General features: G+C 40.4%; 1 pseudogene; it reads left to right on the top strand.

The window, feature by feature from the left end:
* The first annotated feature begins 5,996 nt into the window (after window positions 1–5,996).
* On the top strand, window positions 5,997–9,281 carry LOC142194620 (claudin-4-like; annotated as a pseudogene).
* The last annotated feature ends 1,270 nt before the right edge of the window (window positions 9,282–10,551 follow it).

Here is a 10,551-nt window from a genome sequence, read left to right as displayed (position 1 = left end):
TCGTGAACCTCTGAAACTGTTACATCCTTAGTTGTGAAAGCTGCCAGCCACCCCCGTATGTATCTAGCAAAAAAAGGGAGTAATATCAAGAAAATACAGAAGGAATTTACAGAAAGGAAATAACTGCTAAGATCAATGGAATGTCTGAGGGATGAAAAAGTAATGATTATACGAAAAAGAGGAGGGCAGGGGAGATACGCCCTTGAGTTTCTGCTACATTCATTTTACGGTACACTGAATCTCCCAGATAGACAATTTCTATTTTAAAGCAACTATGGTGGACAAGGTTGGCCTTTGTGACATTGCCACCACAAGGATTGGAGAAGTGGTCTCAGAGGTCAACGTATAACTGTGGGGGCTCGATACCTGGCCCCTACACCGATTAGCTGTTCCAGATGTCTCCAGGTATTGGAAGCTGCTGCTGTGGACAGGCTGGAAACAGCTTAGATCCTACTCAAGTAATAGTTGCAGCTGCAGTACCCTAGCACCACCACTGTCTGTAACTTCAATAGGAGCTGTTTCCATCCCTATCTGTAAGCCGTGTACCGAGGTGGGCTCCCCAGGATACAGCGAAGTCACGAACAAAGGAAGTGAGTCCAATTCAATTTAACCAAGATAGGATTTTACTTAGTTTAGTTAACCTCTTTTGTCCAAAAGAAGACTCCCAGGTATTACATTTACACAGCCTAGAAACTGGGACCCTGGTGTTATACAGCACGGTGCCCACTAGTGTGGCCTTCAATGTACTCCAAGCTTTTACCTAACTGCAGGCTGCGCCTATGCAGCTGCCTGTTACCTGTTATTACACTATTACACAGGAACAATTCAGTGTGTGTGACACAGGCATCCGGCGGTGTAACACCAGGGTTTACAATCTTATCACAATACTACTAATTTCCCCCCAAACCAAGTACAACTAAGCAAGTATAAGTATTGCAAGCCAAACAGTGTAAAGTCAAACCAAATGTTGCTCCCAGACTTCCTTACAAGTCCCTTTCTGGGAGATATAACTCTGTAGAAATCCTCTGTGACTTAGTCCTTTTACCAGACAGGTAGATAGTTCACCAGTATTGCAGCCTGGGGAGATGATTATACCTAACTAACTAACTACAGGCTTTTTACTCAGTCTCAGCAATATGGCACAAAACTTGCAGTGTGGTGCGTGCACGCTTACTTCTGTTGGGTACCTTTTAGTCTCTGTTAGCATCAGGGTGAAGAGGAGCTCCTCGGACAGCATGCGGTCTCACTGACAGTCTCACTTCTCAGCCAAGTCTCTGACAGTAATCTTCTCCTTAGGATGGTGTCTGGACAGACTCTGAAAGTCTCAAATCCACAGCTATTCTTGCTGTGGCTTCTCCCTCCAAGGACCCTCTCTCTTCTGCTTCAGGCTCTAGCACACTCTGTCTCAAAATGGCTCCTAGAACCTTCCTACAACAATCAGGGTTTCCACACCAATCTTCCAGGGGCATGCAGCCTTTTTCCTTTTACCTGTTATCTTGCAACAGCGACCTCTTGTGGTCAAACAACAAAATGTCAGGTTATGAAAACATCAACTCAATTACACATTGCACATTCACTACACAGGGGCTGTTTCACTCTCTTACATATCCACAGCAGTAGCATCTGGCACCTGAATGGTCACAGCCTAGACTGTATTTTCTGCATCAATTCATAAACTTATAAAACACTACAAACTAATAACAGTACATATAACAATAACCATTGTGTAGAGAGAGTCCTTGCACCAAATTTATCAAATGTTGCTCAATGTTTGACAAATTAGATGCATCTACAAGTCTGACAGGTCTGTCATGAAATTTAGGGTCAAATCACATGGAGTTTTTTGGTGCTGATTTTGATGCTGAATCCGCGTCGGAATCCACGCGGGAAAAAAAAAAGCTGCCCATTGACTTCAACGGGCTCCTTTTTCCACTACTTGTATCCCTCCTCCCCAAACTCCATAGTGGACAGTACTACTGTAAACTGGGCTGAAAGCAGCACCTATTTAAGAACTAGTTGCAGAGCTGCAGAACCCCAGCACCACTGATACCTGTTATTTGTTTAGGAGCAATGCCTTGCAGCCCCATTCACGGCTGTATTTCTGGTGCCAATGAGCATACATCTACAGGAATATCTTTTGAGTATATATGTCCTTTATCCTGGATTAGAACCATATCTGGATCTACCCTTGTGCCTAGTATATACGGTATGTTTGTATACATACAAAATGATTTTATGACTGTTGCTTGCCCCCATATTTATCATGACTGAATCAGTCTTGAGTCATATGTATTTATAGTATTAATGCACTCATTTAGAAGTAGACCACATCATCAGTCGGATCACCCACAAAGACACATTATAATAATAAAATTGTGAACACATGTCAGATGGCAGAAAGAATAAAGGAGCCTTTGACTATGAGACGCACCAATATCTGTAGAGCTACCAGTCACAAACCTATCAAGACACAGTGGTGTAACCATAGAATAATAATAGTTATAATATAAATTCCAAGGGGCAACACGGTGGCTTAGTGGTTAGCATTGCAGCGCTGGAGTCCTGGGTTTGAATCTCGCCAGGAACAACATCTGCAAGGAGTTTGTATGTTCTCCCCATGTTTGCGTGGATTTCCTCCCATTCTACAAAGACATACTGATAGGAAAAAAAAAGTACATTGTGATCCCTGTATTGGGGCTCACAATTTACATAAAAAAAATAATTACAAAATATTACTATATAATATTACTAAAAACATGTCCTCCACTGTTTACTCTTTCTTACTGCTATGAAACTTTTTGTCTTAATTGCCAAGGATCCTCCAATACAAAACCCAATATTTTTATTAAAACTGTATTCTGAGCCAAAGAACATTATTTATTACAAAGTCTACTGGTCTCCCTCCTCTCTAAATGCCACCCAAGTGGCACCCTAATACAAAACCAAACTAAGAAGTAGCCTTGGTGGTCCTCAAACTTTTTCTGGTCATAAAATGGCTCCCTACCTATACCCATTTATACAGACTGTTATAAATCTCACCCCACCCCCACACTTTAAACCTTCCTATTAAATTTCTATTCTGTACTCTACCGACCGACTACAGACCTTCTCCGCCAAACTATTACGCCTCGCTTGTATTGGCCCCATCTCCAGTAAACCAAAACTACTTCATGGCATAAGTTGTAACCCAATTTTGTCTGTACCCTACTGATACAGGAATATAAAAGGACTCTCAAGTAGTGAATCAGTGGGTCCAGTCTCTTCCAAACAGTTCCAAATATTAGGGCATCCAGGATTTGGGGTAGAGGTGACTGTGCAAGTATAATGAATCGAAGTGATAAGCTGAACATTTCCTATGCTATGATTGCCTAAAGTTACAGGACCGAAGCCTTAAACCTCTATTACTAGAAAATTTCCTTTGCCCTCCTTCTGAAGAATCCAAACACATATTTTAAGACTCAGAGGATGCATGAGCGGCAGTCAATGCATATGCTGGGAGCTCAGATAGCAAAAGGAGGCCACTACAGGGTGATTCATGAAAAATGTATAGTTATACAGAGAAATATCTCTATGTGTCAGTATACAATGTGCTGGCATATAGAGATCTCTATATATACCAATACATTATGTAGAACAACACAATACTATTGCAGTTTGGTATGAGGAAAAAACCTCCTATTGAAAATCATAGAGCTTGTGGCTCAGTCAGTAAAGTAATATCCTCATATACTCTGTGTTTTGTTTTCAAATCCCTGAAGATACCTTAACTGTGTCCATTTTTTTCATTAGGTATCTATGTTAAATTGACAGAGGAACGCCTGGCAACCTCCTCATTAATATCCACTGTACTGAGGTGACGTCACATGAATACTAATGGATGAAAGAAACTATTCATTGGCTAATCCAGAGAGAGTACCTGAAAACCTGAAGTCCTGAGATATTCCAAGGAATCCCCTAAAAAAAACTCAGAAAAGTTATTCAATCAGATACATGTATTCTTAAAAGTTATGGGTCGTGGCATAACTTTGAGTAAAGTTAAAAAAAAAAAAACGTAAGGGATTTTGATATTGATGGTTATTGATATCATATTGGTGGGGGTCCAACACTCAAGGCTCCAATCAGTCAGGTGTTCTGAGCAGAGAAAATAGCAAGAAGCTGACAACTCCACTCACTTTGGGATCCATTCACACGGAGGAAAATGGTGAGGAATTTGGTGTGGAATTTCAGTGCTGAAAAAAAAAGCCTCCTATTGACTTCAACTGGTTCCTTTTTCTGCTAGCAGGTACAGCAACCCATTGAAGTCAATAGGAAGCTTTTTTTTCAGCGCTGAAATTCCACACCAAATTCCTCAGCATTTTCCTCCATGTGAATGCACCCCATATTGGCTGAACAGAGTCATTACAGTTTAGTTCCTATTGAAGCGAATAGGAGCTGATCTGCAGTAACCTGGTCCGGCCACTACGAATAAAGCAGAGACGTTTGCTTCCTGCTCCATTCTCTCAGCTGCTCAGAACAGATGATTGAAGGGTGTTGGACGCCCAGCAATGTGATATGGATGACCTATCCTTAGGTTAGACCAGGGGTAGGGAACGTACGGCTCTCCAGCTGTTGCAAAACTACAACTCCCAGCATGCATACTTGCTCTGCTGTTCTTGGAACTCCCATGGAAGTGAATGGAGCATGTTGGGAGTTGTAGTTTCACAGCAGCTGGAGAGCCGAAGGTTCCCTACCCCTGGGTTAGACCCTTAGGTTAGGTCATCAATATTTTCAGGGTTGAATACTCCTTAAGGCCAAGGCCCCACGTTGTGAAAATGCAGCATGTTACGTTGCCTGCAAAGTGGATGGCAATCTGGCTAATCCCATCCACACATTGCAGAAAAATATCCGCAGTGGAAAAGCTGCACTTTCAAAAACACTCACGCTTTTGTAAATCGCAGAATGTCAATAATAACTATGGAAACATTGGCGTTTTCCGTATAGGTATAAAACAGGCAGAAAGTGTGAAATGTGTTTCCGTCACAGTCTTTTCCGCATAGCTTTTTCGCTGTAGCCCGCTATGTAATTGAATTAGTCCTAAGATCCGAATCAAATTTTTAGGTGATTGGTTGTTGGAGTTATTGGAGCAGACATATTTATGGTCCAGGCATTCGAGTTAGAAGACAATAAAGACATTAAGATGCTTATCTGTAAGGGCTCGTTCACATCTGCGTTCTCCTCTCCGAACTGCAGGTTTCCATTTCCTGCATAGAACAGAGCAGGATACGGAAACCTGCAGGAGTCTTTCTCACCCATTCATTTGAATGGGTAAGAAAGCTGTCCGGCCGTGAGCGGCGGTGAGCGTTTTGCGCTCTCCGCCGCGAAACCGTTTTTTTTAATCCGGACACAGAGTCGGACATGCAGTACTCTGTGTCCAGATTTAAAAATCCGGTTTCGCGGCGGAGAGCATAAAACGGAAACCACTGAACGGAGACCCTGAACGCAGGTGTGAACCTAGCGTAAGGTTACCTTGTGAGACATTGTACTTGGCTATGTACTAAATATTGTAGGCGAGAAAAACTTAAAAAATTAAAAGTAATCTGAAAAGTGACTTGTCCCCTTCACTTTGCCTTGATGATGGCTACAGTACAACAAGTACATGTTCCAAAACTATGAAAATTCATTACAGAATTTTGTTTTGCACAGTTAACTGTTACATTACCTTGTACATGTTTGTTTCTGGTGGTACAATGTGAGCGTATGTAATGGTTGATTAGTTTTTCTCCTTTTCCAAGAAGACATTATAAACTCTATTCATCTAATATTTTACTATTGGGCTTATTTCCATACCCTTTGCATGTTGTAAACAAAAACTATGAGATTAATATGTGTTAAAGCTTCTGTAACATGTCAGTGTTCCTTTAAGACTCCCTCCTCCCTCTGAGTGCTGTGACATCACTTGCACCTGATGCAGATATAAAGGACAGGTGCAAGGATCCGTTACACACAGGCTAGTCTAAGGCAGCAAGTCTGAAAGCACAAAGAGAAAAAAAAATCCACCTATTATCTCCAGGATATTTTACTTGGGCTAACCTGGGCAGTAGTCCAGAGAGAACACTCAGCCAGGGACAGATCACGAGAGAGCACCAGGAGGTACTAAACAATACCAAGGCGTATTCCTCAACAAGACTGAAAGATTGCAGAAGCAACAGCTAAAGAGCTCTGAACTGGAAAGAAGTAAACAGAGGAAGCTCATTCAAGGAGAGAAAATTATTCCCTATACAGAACACTTTGAGTGGTGAGTGCTGATCTGAAACAAAAGGGGAAAGACGCGAGTGGAATCATTTCCAAAGGAGCGTAAAAACTTCTACTCAAAATAACTGTCTTGTCTTGAATTTGACTCCTCAATTAGCATCATGTCTATGGGAATTGAGATCCTAGGTGTGGCCCTGTCCATTATCGGCTGGCTTGGTGCTGTTGTCTCCTGTGCACTTCCTATGTGGAAGGTGACTGCCTTCATTGGCAACAACATTGTGGTGGCCCAAATCATCTGGGAAGGACTATGGATGAATTGTGTGGTGCAGAGCACAGGGCAAATGCAATGTAAAGTTTATGATTCTCTGCTTGCACTTCCTCAAGATCTACAAGCGGCTCGAGCCTTGATGGTCATCTCCATCGTCATAGCTATACTTGGAGTTCTCATCTCCATCATTGGAGCCAAATGCACCAACTGTGTCCAAGATGAGTCAGCAAAGGCCAAGATTATGATTGTATCTGGGGTAATCTTTATTCTTTCAGGACTCATGACCCTCATCCCTGTCTCCTGGTCAGCAAATGCAGTTATTCGTGATTTCTATAACCCTCTAGTTGTGGATGCTCAAAAGAGGGAGTTGGGAGCCTCCATGTATATAGGGTGGGCAGCTTCAGCTCTTCTAATACTTGGAGGTGCCATGCTCTGTTGCACTTGCCCACCAAAACAAGAGAAATACCCTGCATCAAGAGTGGCTTATTCAGCCGCCAGGTCCACAAATCCCGGATATGACAGAAAAGACTATGTTTAAATGGAAACCAACTCTTCGAAGGACTCAAGAACATTCATGGATCATGTGGGCAGAAGGGCTTCTGACATGTGAAGTGATGAGATGAAACTAAATATCACTGACTAAAAGCCCAACATGTACAAAGTTTTTTGTGTAAGCTGTAGTGTTTTATATAACATATATATTATAGACAGCATTGTGTGTGTGTGCATGTAAGTGGCTATACATAGTCCAAGAATGGTTGTTCTCCATTGTTGCGGCACTGGTAGATTATTCTTGAACTGGGAGGGGCAGTCTCTCCTGGCAGAGATGAGGTGGCCTAAGTCATGTAACTCTTTCTATACCAAGATGCTTATTGTACGAAGCAATTTTGCCAATAGGCTGCAACTGCAGGGTCAGCTGGGAAAGTCACCTGCTGTACCATAAGCATCAACGTCTTAGTTAACTATAGATAGAGAAAGTATTTGTCTTATAATCAGCGAAGACAATGTATATATCTTTTTTGTTACATATGAAGATATTATTTCTATTAAACCGCTTGAGATTTATACTGTAAAATGCATCTTATTTATCCAGACATATTAATCTATCATTTTTGTATCTCGTAAATAGTTTTACTGGTAATAAAACAAGGCTCTCTGCATGCTACATTCGCTACTGTCGGAGATCTACAGTTTGCCAATGTAGACGTGGTTACAGATCTCTAGGGCTTTCGATAACAGAACAATAGACGCTTATGGGAAATCCATGTTGTAGAGCTGAGGGTATAAACTTTTCCTTTAGAAGTATTATGGGTCCGATGTACAATTTCAAAGTTTGAGAGAAGTATCTCCAACAAGAGATTACAAGATTGACTTTACTGATATGATGAATACTTCTTGGCTTCTGGTTCCTCTTGTCCTTTGTCCACTCCCTTCTCCTCCCTCCTCCTTGGTCTCTAAAACATTTATGCTGGGCTGGAATTTGACCCTTTTCTTCTTGCTTTTAATTCCCTTCTAGTTACTGTTTACCGTGTATGTGTGTCCGCCTTTAATTGACTTTCTACATCTCCCCTAGGAAGTTTCTTCCAGGCTTCCTCCATGTTTTTCTTCCATCTGTGGAAGTTTAGTTTGGTAGATATATTAGATCCTTGTTAATAAATAACATTGGAGACATTCTCCCTTAGTAAAGGAGCTGGTGACACATTCACATTCATTCACTGCCACAGTGACCTGCGTGCATACGAGTCACTGACTACTTTGAAGAGGCAGGGTCATATTAAGTTACATTAATACACAAGACTAGGAGTCCGTCCTGTAATAGATAACAATGAGAAGTTCCAGTTAGGCGTATCGGTGAAGCTCATGAAAATGAAGATCATTTGCATGGAGGATTTAGTTAACAAACAGGATTTTATATTTGCATTTACGCTTTGTACTTGTGAGATGGGCAGGTAGCACAGTGTACCTATCTTTTTAACAATATATATACCTATGTATTATCAGCGTATGACATAAAACCTGCTGCAAACTTGGAAGGATATTTCTAGTCATTTAGGATCATTGGGTACATTAAAAGAAATCCAAAGTACAAGAAAAGATACGGAGCCCAGGGAACATGGCTGCTAACATGTAAATCCTGTATTAATAGCAATATCACACATAGCATGCACCAACACATGATCTTAGCAGTGCAGAGCTTTGGTTTTTATGAGTCTTCCCTCACCTACAAATATTATTAACTTGCATTTGATATATTTAGTGTATGTATAATAGAGGGGATTTATAGGAGGATAGCCTCAGAAGCTATACATGGCAGCATTGAATACTGTAAAATAATAATCTTATTATTCAGTCTGCACCTGAATGTATACCTAGGGGGAACAAATGTTCGTGTACTGATCAATTCATGTTTTGCTTTCAACATTCATCATCAGGTATTGTTCACACAGTGCAAGCCCAGTGTTTTGGTTTTTAGTTTTTGCAAATCTTATAAAAAAAAAACAAAAACAGAACTCTAAAACGGCCCTGTGTGAATTCAACCTAACTTTAGGATTAATAAAAGTGACATTAAGACATAAACTGACAAGCAGACTATCACCTGACATATAAAACCTCCCATCGCATTTATTTATACAGGATCTCATCAGGTTGCGTCTGATACCAGAAAAACTGGAATTTGAGGACATTTTTTGTAAGCGCTTAACTTGTACCTGGTTAAAGATTGTCTCTGCATATCTTACTATGAAACCGCTGATGTTTTAAGTTAACTTTTCAATAAAATACTTTCCTGTACGCTGTCTTTGGCTTTATATTACATACAGACCTTTATTGTTTCAATTCCCCACTGAACATACAGAACAAACATACAGAACAAAGGGCATTGACCAAGCTACAGAGATACAATCGCAGCCATCTAATTACCTTTTACGATATCATGTGTCCATATTACAGGTAACTCAGTAATAACCTATGTTGGGAGTGAATGAGGCTGTGTTTACATGGGGCCATTTTGCTCATAAAACGCATGCAATATATTTTTGCATGCATTTATTATTTATTATATATATTTATATGCGCTTTTATTATTTATTATGATATATATGTATATTTTTATATGCGCTATTAGAAAACACGTGCAGTTTTTAAAGACGTTCCAGAAACCTATGCATCCAAATGCATAGGTTAGGAGCAAAAACGCCCTGTGTAAACCGAGCCCAATACAACTTACAAATGGCACTTTACTCTATTGCTGATGATATTGACATTCCTGTAGATTCTACTGGATAATACCTTTCAATATATTTCTTAAAAATTATTGCTCTGAGACTCAGGAATTGCAAAGGCACTTCTAAGGTATCAGCCAGTTAGTTGAGTGCTTCCTTCTTATACCTTTCCCCTTGCAAAAATGTGTGCCTCATACGGATACATTTTATACAGGAAAGTAAGGCTACAAGAGCTGTATACTAGTAATAAAATAAATCAAAGGTATAAAAGTGACACATGAAATAAACATGATATAACTATAATGCGAGCATGTATGAAGGTAACTTCAGTATCAGGACTGGTCCTTCAGTCCTCATAGAATATTCCCTCCATAGACTAAGGCTAAACCACTTGCGGTTTCACTTCTTTTTCGCAGGTAAAATGAACATGCGGTTCTCAAAGACACGTCATTGTGAAAACAATAGAACCTTTTACACCGCAAGGTGTGGATGAGATTGAATTGAGTTTTTTTCTGCTGTGTTTCTACAGGCTTAACCACATGTTGTAATATGTGTCTAAATATATTGGGGAAGATTTACTAACACTGATTCTCCAGTCATAATGGCAGCCTACAGCTCCTGACACTAACAGTGTATGTCCGTAAGTTCAGAACAATTACTTGGCGGATGTATACGGAGTGGTAAAGGGGTTTTATTGGACGTCTTTGTGTGGAACAATGCAGTCTGCTGTGCTAAAAACAGAGAACCGCCAGTGTATACCTCTATATAACAGCCAAAAGAAAAACTCTATTGCCATCCCTCAATATAACTAGCGTCTATGTGACAGGAGCG

The sequence above is a fragment of the Leptodactylus fuscus genome, chromosome 2 (genome assembly GCF_031893055.1).
Source record: "Leptodactylus fuscus isolate aLepFus1 chromosome 2, aLepFus1.hap2, whole genome shotgun sequence".
NCBI classification, from domain to species: Eukaryota; Metazoa; Chordata; class Amphibia; order Anura; family Leptodactylidae; genus Leptodactylus; species Leptodactylus fuscus.
Note: the sequence above shows the minus strand (reverse complement) of the source record. Positions and strands in the feature narration are given on the sequence as shown.